The 11,556-nt window shown below is 47.1% G+C and overlaps 1 pseudogene; it reads right to left on the reverse strand.

Annotated features, from left to right (window-relative positions):
* Nucleotides 1–7,484: 7,484 nt before the first annotated feature.
* Nucleotides 7,485–8,249, reverse strand: LOC110337792 (annotated as a pseudogene).
* Nucleotides 8,250–11,556: the final 3,307 nt, after the last annotated feature.

Raw genomic sequence — 11,556 nt, forward strand, 5'->3', positions numbered from 1 at the left:
CACACTCCTGCCTCCAAGGGCACCGGCTTCCTGACCAGCCAGCCGTGCTCTAAAGCACAAACAGGGTAGGAAATGAAAACCCCGGGAAGAGCAGATGAAGCGGGCAGGAGGTGGAGGTACCTCTACCCTGCGCGATCTGCTCGGCTCCCCAGGCTGGCAAGGAAAACTTAAACATTATTTACTCAACCATGTGTGAGTTAAAACCAATATCTGCCTGCCATCTGTTCAACTGAGTGACCCTATGACGTCAGCCTCATTCCTTCTCATAGGCTGCTCTGTCCCTCTGGGGCCCTTTCCCAAGCTACTTGATGGGGAAGGAGGGGCCCTGGTAAGTAGGGCCAGCCCCACTGAGCTCTCTGCAGACACAGCCATGGGGGTTGCTGTGCACCCTCTCCATTTGGCCCTTGGGCTACTTCCTCCTTAGGAGGTTGCCATCATGCTCAGTGGGGTTCAGTGGGAATCCCAGGTCCTCTGCTTTCACTTCCAGCAGCCCTGGCTCAGGGCCGGCTGATGGGATGACGGTCCTTAGGCGTGTCAGTTTCTGACCCTAGTTTTCCCACCAAGTATACAAGGGCACGGACTTCAAGGTTCCTTTGAGCTGCAATGTCTCCCCTGTCTGCCTCGGGTTGGACTCCCATTTCTGACTCAGGACCCTCATACCAGGCAGGACCATTCTTTCTTCCAATCCCCGCTGCGCCCATTTGTCCATATCTGCCAAGGCAGGCTCCCTGCCATGTTGTCTTCCTGTTACCTGGCAACCACCATCACCACACCACACAGGGCTTTGGGAGCCTGCTGGCCTGCCTTCCATCACACACACACACACACACACACACACACACACACACACACACACACACACGGCAGGAAGAGATTGTCAGGTACAAAGATCTATCTGTTGGGCAGAAATCAGAAAGAGATGCCCAGGAAAGTGTGTCATGGTGCAGAAAGCATTTTGTTAGAAATAAGAATTGAGTTCCAGGTCCCAGACTGTGCCAGACTGCTGTGCATTCTGGTGCAAATTATGCCCCACTCTGAGCTGCGATCTCCCCCTTTGCATGCCGGGGGCAACAGGTTCATTGATTTCTTGCTCTTCCACCAGACATTTTTGCACAAGGAAAGGTCTAGGTCCTGGCAACTTGAAAAATGTCTGCCACAGTAAATAGTTATGGAGTTTTAGCCCTGGCTTCTCTCTTTTTGTGCAGATGGGAGTTAAGGCAGTGACTGAGGCCAACTATACAGTGAACTGCACCCTAATTAAAGGTGCATGGGACAGAATGGCCCCTGAGGGCCAATGGCATGCACCTCTTCCCAACCTTGTTCAGTGAAGTGACATGGGAAGCTAGGTCACAGAAGGAGTATTTCCTCCAGGGGGAACTGCTAAATGACACAGATACCGATCGTCTATCTATCTCTATCCATCTGTCTAGCATCTTAGAAGCTTCCCTGATACACATTTATCAACAGTCTATCACCCTAGGCAGTAGAAATTTTTACCCAGTGCAGAACTCTCCTCATCCCAGTTCCCTCCAGTGACAGCCTCACCTCATGTGCTAAGGAAGGAACTGCACTAACCACTTATCAACCCTCCCCCAGGGACCTTCCAGGAATACAGATACCAAATGAGGAGAGAAGAGGGGGTGATACTTGCTTCTTTGGAGGCCTGCCTATCTGGGCCGTTGGGGGTAAACTGCATAAAGGCGGGCTCATTTGTGTACTATCAGGAAGACTCGTTAATATCAGGGTGCTAAAATATGTAAATAGCGTCCACATGCACCACATCCTAATTACTGTTTTGCATTATCAAGTCATTTACTCTTTATGACATTCTGAGACTGTTCAGCTGTGTCAGCGAACACTTAGCAGAACCTCCTACCAGGGATGATGAAGTCTCAGCTTCCTGCTCCAGAAGAGGGGGGAGGAGAGGGGGCGGGGAGGAGGAGGCAATCACACAAGGCACTACAGTGCCTCCCGGTTCCAGGTGCCTCCACACTGGAGAAGGACGCCCATGGTGGGGATGCTTTTGTGTGAACAACATATGTTTCCGCTTCCTGGCATTTTCCCGTCGTCCCTCAATCCCGCTTCTCGCCGTGGCAGATTTATATGCAGGCTAATGAGAGCTGACATTTCTTGCACTGCTTGCTACAATTGCTGCACTGAGTTATGGCAGGGCAGGTATCCCCCAGCCACAGAGCAATCTCCCTCAAACACTTCTTTAAGGCAGCTGTGAGGTCCCAACTGGGGAAGCCGCCTGCTCTATCTGCACAGTGACATTCAGGCTGTCAGTCGGGATCCTGGGACTGAATCCCACCTGTTCTTTGGGTCCCCATGCCTGGCTCTGAAGGAAGCTTTCTGCTAGTGTGAAAAGGTTAAAGTCGGGGAACTTTATTTTAAGGGATTAGCTGAAACCAGAGGTCTCGCAGGGGTGGCACAGATACCAATCCCCATCCACAGATATATCTTATAATGGTTTCATTGGCCAGTTTAAAGCATTAGCACACTTCATATAGACATTCAGGTTGCTAGCGTTTCTGAAAATGCACAAAACCAGCCCGGAAACTTACTGGTTGCCAGGCACGCTGTGTTGCCGGGCACACTGTGAGGTAACCTTCAGTTGGATCGGGATGGAGTGCTCACACAGGATAGGTTACGATCAAGCTTCCGGTTCTGTATGGCCTGTGTTCGAAGGCAAGCTCCCCAGCGTATTTGCTCTGTGACCCTGGGCAATCACTTAGCTTCTCTGTGCTTTCTCTCCTTGCTTACAGAAAGGAAGGAAGTTCTGATGCTGTCCAATCAGAAGCTCTCAGATCAGCATCTGCCACAAGCTCGGCGCCATGTCAGATTTATTCTTAGGACTGACACCTGGCTGCCATTCCAAGAGGCACATGCTCCTCCTGCACTAGACTCTGGAACTTTCTAGGGGTGACCTGGGCTGTGCAGCAGCGGCTGTCAGAGAGCTACCAGTGGGTGTGTTCCTCTTGGATGATCAGCCACCGGGTGCCCTAAACACACACACACACACACACACACACACACACACACACACACACACNAACACACACACACACACACACACACACACACACACACACACACACACACGCTCACACACACACACAGCCAGAGCAGGCCAAAGCTGGAGAGAGGCGCTTTCTAAGGCCTGCCGTCTCTACCATCAACTGTTTACACCCATCAAGGTCCAGCGTATTCCCCCAGGCGACAGGTTCACAGAGTGAGTAATTCTGTATTGGAGATTATTAAAGATCTGCTATCGCTAGCAGGAAGAAGGGAACAGAGAGGTGAATGGAGACAATTTCCATTAAAATAGAGTTGGGAAACAAAAGCCACACAGAACTATTTTGAGCCTAAGGCAGGTGACACAGGATTCAAAATTTAATGAGCCTTAAATGCCATTGGATGAATGCAGCCGAGACGCGGTGCTGTGCAAGACAAGGTTTAGTTGTAGCTCCCTCATAATCTTACACTTTTTAAGGCTCCCTAACACTAGCTGGCTAAAGCTCAGTCAAAAGAGGGGGTGACAAGCTAGTAGCAGGAAGTATAGAGCACCCCCCCACACACACACGTAACTTCTGCTGGAATGAGTCAGGCCTGGTAGTCACCCTGTGTATAGGTCACAGGTCCCCATGTTCACCAGCATGTTTCTGCAGGGCACACTTCCCTGCAAATGCCCTGAGTTGTTATGGGGACCCCACTAGAGATGACCACTCAGACACAGTTCATGGCCAATGCAAAGTCTTTACTCCAGCCGACTGGCACTACACTCAGGTAGGGACCTAAGTGAAGCTCTAAGTGTTTAGGGTAAGAGGCTTTTAAAGGCAAAGCCCACACCCCAGTATCTTGCTTACAGTAGTAGCAACTACAGGGAGAGAGGTTTTGCACATGTAAGCTGGTAACAAAAGCTAAGTTAGCTGGGTCATCTCAACCTTGCGTTCCTAGGATGGAGATGGGTCGTTTTCAATGGGATTCTCCATCAAAGAGCTCGAATTCCGGATAAACCCGAAATAGCTTCAGCAAGAATACAAGATGGAGGAATCTGCGCTGTCTTGGCCTGTCACGGAGTATCTTCTGGCTTCCCAGGTCTTCCTTGGCGTTACCTTGCTTTCTCAGAAAGTGGGGTTTGGGTCAGCTGTCTGCAAGGTTATCTTCCCCCTAGGAATGCTGCTGAGTGGTGGCCTCAGCGGAAGGAAGGGCCTGCATTTGAATAAGGCATAAACAAGGAGGCTAAGTCCATTTTGCAATGGAGGTTTCCACCTTCTGACCAGGCGGTGGGTGTGAGGGGTGTCAAGCCCTCCCTTGCCTGTGCAACACCCATTGATCAGAAAGCAAAAACCCCATAGCGAGACGAATCCCTCGAAGGCCTTTCCAAGGGGCATGGTCTGTAGCTATGTTACAAAGCGCTACTCCTGTAATTATTTACATAGATTAGATGTAGGAATGCACGGGACTCACCGAGATACTCTGACAGACACCGTACTTTGACACCACCAACCTAGCATCTTTTCCAGTCTCTAATAATCCCTCTTCTCTTTTCAGGTCCCTGTTTCCAAATGGAGTAATAACCCAGGATGCCTTACTGTCTGTACTATCTGTGTCTGAGTTCACGTAGCATGCTAGCCTCCTGCTCCACCTTTTTTTTTTTTTTTTTTTTTGCTATAAGTGACAGAACCTCATTCTTTGCGGCTGGATATCCCATTGTGTCCACATACTACAGTGTCTTTCCCCATTCATCTCTTAGCCGCATCTAACGGTTCTGTTACTGACAAGCTGGAACAATACCTCTGTCCTTGGGTGAGGTGCCTGAGACTAGGACGCCTACCCAGGCAAAGAGGAGACAACTTGCCAGCAAGCTTTTAATGAAAGTGCTTAAAAGGCGCACGTTCTGAAGCAAGACCGGAAGCTGGAGGGAACAGGTTGCCCTGCCTTGAGTTGTAAGCTTTTCTTGAAGGTTAGGGTGGAGTCAGAGATGAGCTTCTCAACCTGGAAAGTGTGATGCACCTATTTCCCTGGCTGCTCTCAAATGATCATTTTTAGGAAGTACTTTCGGAAGAGGAAGTCTTATGGCTGGGATATACAATCTTTGAAGTGAGTACTTGAATGGAAATGTTATTACCCACATCCAATCTTACATGAACTATGGAAGACTCTCTCAATGAAGTAATAGGACACACACCTAGTCCCATGCCAGGTATGTGCCCACGTGCAGTAGAATTGGCCAAACATATATTACAGTGTCTGTGGTCAGTACTGAACTGCCCAGGAATTTTTATCCTTTAATGAAAGACTAGTGTTGGGATGCTATTCGTCACTTTCAGATTCCCTAACTCCCTATCTACCCCGAGTAAATCCATGCTTAGTCCACTGTGAGTCGTGAATCAATAACCAGGAATATGCATTTATCTCTTTAGTGTGGTGACTTACATATTTGGAAGTAGCTGGCTCTTCTCTCTGGTTTGAGGCTTTCCAAGAACCATCATACTGATTTTCCACAGTGGTCACACCAGGTTACCTCCCCAGCAATGGTGGATATTGGTATATTGGTTTCCTTTTTTTCTTCCAGAATTTTCTGTAGCTTGTATTTTGTTGGTAGCCATTCTGTCTGGGTGGAAGTAGAGGCTCCTTGTAGCTTTTGGTTTCCACATTTCCCTGGTGGCTAATAACATGAGATTGGGTTTTCCCAGGGCAACAACGGTAGAACATGGTCAGTAGAGGTATCTGGGAAACCCCTCTCATGCCTTCCAGGCCTCTCCCCTGAGTCACACTGGAGAGAGTTAAGATGTCTGCAGTGCCCCAGCCTTTCCAATGACTCTACTACAGAATCTGGCTCTTGAACATTGCCAGCTTCTCTTCCCACCCACCTCCCACTCTCACACCTGGAGTGGTGGCTCTGTCATCCATCTTCAAGGACAACTGTAGAAAACTGTATCAGTTTAATTTTTTACTCTGTCACACTGCTTTTTAAAATCTTTTAGCCTTTTGTGAAGATTTATTTATTTGCATGTGAGTGTGTGTTCTGTGAGTTTATGGGCACATGGCTTGTGCTTCACACATAGAGGCCAGGAGAAGGCATCCTCTTACCTTTAGGTAAGGTCTCTCCCTAAACTGTGGCATTGTGTTTTCTTGGCTAAGCTGGAAGCCAGAAAACCCATCTCTGTGATCTGACCTCTAGTCTCTTGTGATTGTGTGGGGGAACACTCTTAACTCTTGAGCCATCTCTTCATCCCCCATTGCATCCACTTTGAAAGACCTCAAGTTTATAGTGGACCCATCTGCTATAATAGAGTGTCTCAAAGCTAGTGACAGAAACTCTTACTCTATATGTTCCCAGTCAGGATTCTATAATTCTTTTTACCCCATTCAGTGACATGTAAGTAATGATGTATTCCTTGCCCACGTGATGTGCTATTCTGATATATCTACCTAGGGCAGGAAGAGATTCTGGTTTTAAGGTTCAGGATGGGGAGTACCATGAGCTTTCATCTCTGCAGGATGCTGCTTGAAAAACCATGGTCACACCGGCAACCAAGGCACTCTTAGGACACGTGCCCACGAAACTATATACAAGCTACTCTCAGGACATGTTCCCATGAATCTACATACTTTCAAAATAGTAAAACCCTCAACACACAGGTCCTCAGGGACATAGGAAGGTACTCCAACCTCTGTCTTCTAAGATGGGGACAAACTAGTACTCTTTTACTTCCTTTTCTCTCTTTATTGCCTAGAAATAGAAAAGACTCCAGACAATTAGGACAAGTGGTGGATGGAAAAGCTTCAGATGAGGAGCTAGGGAGGGCTTGATGGCTAAAAGTCTAGTCTACTTCATTTCTATACTGGAAGGGTTCCTTCTCAGTCTAGTTGAGAAAATGATGGCCATTGTCACTGGAAAGGCATTGCAGTGGGAAGAAGGGCAACAGTGTTCAAGGTACTGCTCTTCTGGGTAACAGTCCAGGGAGTGCAGATGATAGTGCTGTGGTAGGCAAAACTAGCAAAAGAAGACCTTGATGTTGGAGGTTTCATGGAATCCAGTCAGACATCAGGCACTGTCCAGGGATCCTTCAGATCCTCCTCCTACATAGCCTTAGTGTTAAAGTTGAAATAACATTGTGGTGGTTTGAATACGCTTGACCCAGGGAGTGGCATTATTAGGAGGTTTGGCATTGTTGGAATAGGTGTGACCTTGTTGGAGGAAGTGTGTCACCATGGGGTGGGCTTTGAGACCCTCCTCCTAGACACATGGGAGACAGTAGCTGCCTTCCAATCAAGATGTAGAACTCCTGGCTCCTCCAGCATCATGCCTACCCAGACATTGCCATGCTTCCTGCCTTCATGGTAAAAGACTGAACCTGTAAGTCATTCCTAATTAAATGTTGTCCTTTATAAGAGTTGCTTTGGTCATGGTGTCTCTTCACAGCAGTGAAACTCTATCTAAGTCAGGCACTCTGCACAATTCTAGTTCCCAGGAATCAAAGGTCGTTATCATACCAAGTTTTCACATACAAGATGAAATGGGCCACCAAGAGATAATCTCCCATGTGGATTCATTCACATTCATGGGGTCCTATTTGGAATATGGTCCCATTCGAGTTCCTACTGGGCAGGTATGGCCTCTGCATTTGTCTCTGCAATCTTGACTCCAGCAAATAATCAGACCCAGTTGTGAGCAAATATCCCTGCCATAGGCTTTGTCTGCCACCACAGTAATATGGACTTGGGAGTCCAAAGAAACCACTGGAAGACCAACCAACCTGTTCTCACGAGAGTATGTTCCATTCTAAACCAAGGATGCTGGTCGCTCATTATATCCGCTATCCATTTAGAGGTGTGATTTCAAATGGTCTCTGAAGGGTTCTGGTTAGATTTGAAAATGTCACCAAAGTGTTGGGGGTCTTTGCATAAAGGGGGTCCCAAAAACATGGCACAAGGATAGGCTATATTTTGCTGTCAGAGTCCTCAGACTGAAAAGAACCAGAACCATCCAAATTCCACTCAGGCAACGCTTCTACACCCAGGCTCAGAATCCGGGATGTGTGTCATGCAGCACAGTCCTTCTCCAGTGCCATCAACCCAGACACAGTTTGAACTTTCTTGTATTGTGGCAGGGGCACGTGCATTTGCCTGATGCCTTTGTTCAAGTGGGAAGTTTCTGAGCAGCCATGGTAGGAGAGGTTCTGCAGTGTGGGGGTGGGGTGGGGTGGGGAGGCCTCAGAGAAGAAGAGATCTCTGCTCATTCCCCCATCCTCGGCTCCCCTTCTTTACCTCCTTTTTCATGTTCGCCATCTTATGCAAGGGTCCATCACTTATCGATGAAGGTAGCCTCCCAAGCCATGTGCCCGCATCTGCTTGTGTGCTCCTGTGATAGCGTTACCACACAGCTCTTGTCCCACATGTCACACCTCCCTCCTCAAGACCTTCAGAGACTCCTCTTTCTAATGACAAAACTCAGATGCTGTTCCTGGTCCACATGGCCCACTTGAAGGGATTGCCTCATCTCTCCAACCTTGTTGTCCATCACCCTGCCCTCTATCTGTGGTCTATAAAATAGACCTTTTCTCTCTTCCAGCTACACCCCATGTCCATGCTCAACTACACCTCAAAATTTGAGGCATGCCATTTTTCTTTCATGAAGCATTCTCCCTGGATCCCTTGTCTCCCAACTTCTCTCTGTTCCTTAGTCAAGCCTTTTCCTGCTACCATCTGTTTCCTCATTGTGTCACCTTCACACATGCCACCCGCTGCCAACACAAGGCATGAGCTTCCTTCTTTGCTCTTTCTGTCCTTCTCTAGAGTGTATGCCTCCTTAGAGCTGGCCTGGCAGGCTTATCACTCTATCCCTTGTATGCAGTGCTTCGAGTGGCAATCAGAAGGCTCTGAGTAAATGTTTGTTGACAAATCGAGAGATCGGAGGCACAGAGGGCTTCAGGGACATCTCAGAAGTTCCTTTAGACAGGATTCACTATCCCATGTTATCAGGCAATTTTATTTAAAATTACAACCACAGGGCTCCTTTTGACCATCAGTGGGAAGTGAGACTTCCCAGAAAAAAGTTCTGGATGGGGATATGCATATTACCAGTCAGTGTTAAGGAGAACTCCCTGGATAATCACCAACCTCCCTAGCATCCTGTAGTCCCCCGGGGAAAGGCAGGTCATCAAGACGCAACCCGTTCCCTCAAGGAAGTTACAGACTGATGGGGCAGATCTACACATGCACACATTTCTCTGTGTTTTTGGTACAGTCAGAATGAGACAAAAACCATAAAATATGGATAAACCTCGGAAGGAGCACACAAACACTGGTACCTTGGCTACATCTGAAACAGTGACCTGCATCCCCTGCCAGCTGACTTCAACAGGAGTACTTTAATTACATTGCTTAATTACACCAGAGCACACCAGCATTTTTAATTTTTTTTAACAGTAATTCCCCGCTGGGCTCCTGATATTTGCCTTACATTATTGCCAAGCACTCGAGAGGAGTGACAAACAGGAAAAGGGTCTTAGCATTTGGAGTCCTCAGCCCTGCTGTGTGTTATTTGCTTATACAGTCAGAGCTGGGGGAGGCAGCCTCTTCATCTGTCCCTGGTGACCTGTGAGCCCAGCGCCATCTGAGAAGCAGAGAGCAGAGACATTGTGGCCAAGCATCAGTCCATAAAACACTGGACTTTGGACTGATCTCTCAAAAACTGTGCAGAGCCGGGAAGTGGTGGTGCATGCCTTTAATCCCAGCACTTGGGAGGCAGAGACAGGCAGAGTTCTGAGTTCGAGGCCAACCTGGTCTACAGAGTGAGTTCCAGAATAGCCAGGGCTATACAGAGAAACCCTGTCTTGAAAAACAACAACAACAACAATAAAACAACCAAAAAACTGTATAGAGGTTATAGCTCTGCTGTTTTCAAGAAGAGGAAACTGAGACAAAATTGAACCATGACTTACTTGCCTACACATCAAACTTGCTAAAGAGATCACACCTCTAAGTTCCAAGCCTTGTTTTTTTTTTTTTTGCCACTACTTCAAACTAGAATGTCTACATTCGTGCAAAACCACAAAATACACTGCCTAACTTCTTTACAAATATTTTTTTCTTTCTGGAGGCTTCAGGTTAGCATATGCATTTAATTAACATTTCTAATTAAAACCACAGCACATAATACTCAAATATTTTTCATGAGTTACATTCCTCCAGACCTGTAAGTGGCAAACACACACATGGTAGGTATGTTATTTCATTTTTCCTAGCAAGATCTGATAACATCTTTAACAAATAGAACCAACAGGAACAAGTTAGACAAGTTCATCCCACTCCTCTCCAGGGCTAAGATGAGGAAGCAGGAGCTGCTTTTCGGAGAAGCCACGGGCAAGAACATCATCCAGGTACAATGGACTGAAAGCTGGTGCTGATTTGGGGAGTTGAAGTCATAGTCTCAGCGTGATGGTATTTAAAAGGTGGGAACTTGGTGAGGTCATGGGGTTGTGAGAATTAGAGCCCTCTTCTCTGAAAGTAATACATTGGTAAGATGAAGCAAGAAGGGCCTTGCTAACCCCTCTTCTGCTGGGTAGTTTTTGTCAACCTGGTACAAGCTAGACACACTTGGCAAAAGGGAATCTCAATAGAGAAATTGCCTCCATCAGTTGACCTATAGCCATGTCTGTGATGCGTTTTCTTAGTTGCTAATTGATGTAGGGTAGTCCATCTGGCTGTGGCAAGACAAAAGGGTCCTCCAAAAAGGTCACACCACTCTATCTCTTCCCAAACAGAATACAAGAGAGGACATTGCAGCCATATGGCTCAGAGAAAGAAAATGCTCTAAAACTCTGATGTAGAGTAAAACAGACTTTAAACTAGAGTTTAGTCAGTGTGCTAGTCTATTTCCACACAGACCTCAAAGGGATCAAAAATTCTAGTCCTTCCTCTTGGCAAGCAGACCTGAGTATACAAGAAATTCCAAGTATACAAGAAGAAGCCAGAGGAATCAGTCTAGTGAACAGGTTTCCTCTGTGGTTTCTACTTCAGTTCCTGTCGTCAGGTTCCTGACTTGAGTTCCCTCCTGATGGTGGACTGTATGTAGCCTGTAAGATTAAGAGTAATAAACCCCTTTCTCCCCAAGTTGCTCTTGGTCACTGTGTTTATCATAGCAACAAAGTAAACCAGAACAGGCCTCTTAGCTTCTTCCCACCATTCGAGGACAACAATAATCCTCAAGAGTCATCACCAGAATTTGATCATGCTGGCCACCCTGGTCTTGATGGGCTGTTGTTGAAATCCAAATATCCTAGGATACTGGCTCTTCCAGAGGGCAGAGGTTGGGTAATGCCTTTGTTACTGTTCTATAATTGTAATTATAATTGTAAAGAGACACAGTAGCCAAGACAAATTATATAAAATAAAATGTTTGGGGAATGGCTTGCAGTTTTTGAGGTTTAGTTTATAATTACGGTGTTTGGAATCAGGGAGGCATGGAGCTGGAAAAGCCCAGGGGCCACAGGCAGCAGGCAGCAGAAGCAAGACACCAGCACTGGGCTGGGGTGGGCTCTGTAG

The sequence above is a fragment of the Mus pahari genome, chromosome 20 (genome assembly GCF_900095145.1).
Source record: "Mus pahari chromosome 20, PAHARI_EIJ_v1.1, whole genome shotgun sequence".
In the NCBI taxonomy this organism is placed as follows: domain Eukaryota; kingdom Metazoa; phylum Chordata; class Mammalia; order Rodentia; family Muridae; genus Mus; species Mus pahari.